Source organism: Trichosurus vulpecula, chromosome 9, assembly GCF_011100635.1.
Source record: "Trichosurus vulpecula isolate mTriVul1 chromosome 9, mTriVul1.pri, whole genome shotgun sequence".
Lineage (NCBI taxonomy): Eukaryota > Metazoa > Chordata > Mammalia > Diprotodontia > Phalangeridae > Trichosurus > Trichosurus vulpecula.
Window position 1 is genome coordinate 9,650,072 of NC_050581.1, and position 1,822 is coordinate 9,651,893.

General features: G+C 42.0%; 1 pseudogene; it reads right to left on the minus strand.

The window, feature by feature from the left end:
* Positions 1-250: 250 nt before the first annotated feature.
* LOC118831748 lies at positions 251-1,005 on the minus strand (annotated as a pseudogene).
* Positions 1,006-1,822: the final 817 nt, after the last annotated feature.

Below are 1,822 nucleotides of genomic sequence, written 5' to 3' on the forward strand. Positions count from 1 at the left end.
TCGTTTTATTGCTTCTTGGTTTCTCATAAAGCCATTAGCTTCCATTTGCACCATTCTAATTTTTAAGGAATTACTTTCTTCAGTGAGCTTTTGGACCTCCTTTACAATTTGCTCAATTTTCGTTTTGAGGCTTTCTTCTCTTCATTCACTTTTTAGACCTCTTTTGCCATTTGGTCTGGTCCGGTTTTTTTTTTTTGTCACAGGCATTTTTATTAACAGACCATTAGAAAAATAATCATGACAGAGATCTTTAGTTCATTCTTCTAATAAGCCTGTTGATCTGGTCTTTCCTGTTACCAGCATCTCCACCTTCCACAAAATGTGTAGTCTTTTTCTTCATTCCGCCTCATGAAGAAGATAATTTGAAGGGCCACAGGAAGTTGTTGGCAGCTTTGAAGTGCTTGCCAACTGTGTAGATCTCATGAATCAAGTCCTCCATGCAGATAATTCCATATTTACCAAGAGATTTTGCAATAAGGGCATTATCCGTCAGGGCAATCCTCTGTTTCTTGATCTTGCCATAACCACGTTTGTAAATCAAGTCATTCACAGGTTTGGGTCTTCAGGTTTGGGTAACCCCCAATGGTTCCACAATCCTCAGCATGTTAAAGAAGCCTTGTTAAGTTTAACAAAAGTGCCTTTGAAGATTTGGTGGAGACGAAGAAGCTGCAATACTTTTCAGACCTTTGGGCTAACACCATTGATACCTCTGGTTCTGATCACAAAAGCTAACTTGGGTTCAGCAGGTACACAGCAGTTGCCAGCTTTGCATGCCATTCTAGCCAGTCGGATTTCACTTCTGTACATCTGTCTGTACTCCTTATGGTAGGCTTTAGCTTTTTCATAGATAACTTTTCTCCGTATTTTACGGAGCTTTTTAATAGCCATCTTCTTCTTCAAGTGTTTGGCCTTCAGTATTGTGAAAGCCTTTTGCTTTTTCAGAAGGGATTCTGGAATGGATGGTAGCTTCTTCTTTTCTTCTATGCCCACCATGATTCCAGCCGGAAAAAGAGCTAGTCTGTTTTTTAAGGTATTATTTTCTTCAGTATTTTTTGTGTGTCTCCTTCTCCAAGCTGTCAACTCTTTTCTCATGATTTTCTTGCATCACTCTCATTTCTTTTCCCAATTTTTCCTCTATGTCTCTTATTTGATTTTCAAAAGCCTTTTTGAGCTCTTCCATGCCCTGAGACCAATTCGTATTTTTCTTGTGGACTTTGGGTGTAGGAACCTTGACTGTGCTATCTTTTTCTGAATGTGTATTTTGATCTTCCTTGTCACCAAAGTAAGATTCTATAGACTGTTTTTTCCCCACTGTTTGCTCATTTTCCCAGCCTATTAATGGAATTTTAACTGTTGGTTAAAGTAGGGTTCTGCTTCCATGGTGGAAGGCAAACTGTCCCAAGCTTCAGGGGTTTTGTGCAGCTGTTTTCAGAGATACTTCTAGGGATCTGTAAGTTTTCAGTTCTTCCAAAGTGGTACAATCTAAGGAGAGGTGTTTTCTGCTCGCCTGGCCTGTGCTCTGGTCTGCGAGTGACCAAAAGCACTCTTTTCTGTCCTGGAACTGTGAGGAGAGTCCCCTTTCTACTGCTGCCACAAGCTCTGCTATGATACTGCTCTTCCTCACCCTGGGACTGCTACCCAGGACTGGGACCTGAGTGTGTGCAAAGCAACAGAGTCCTTCCTCAGTGCTAGCAAAGAGACTCCAATAATCTCCTTCTGACCACTTGTTTGACCCCCTTACTCCCTGTGGGCTGTGAACCCCCAGAAGCAGCCACTGCTGCTGCTGATTCAGTTATTCCCAAGGCCTGCCCCTGGCCAGCTG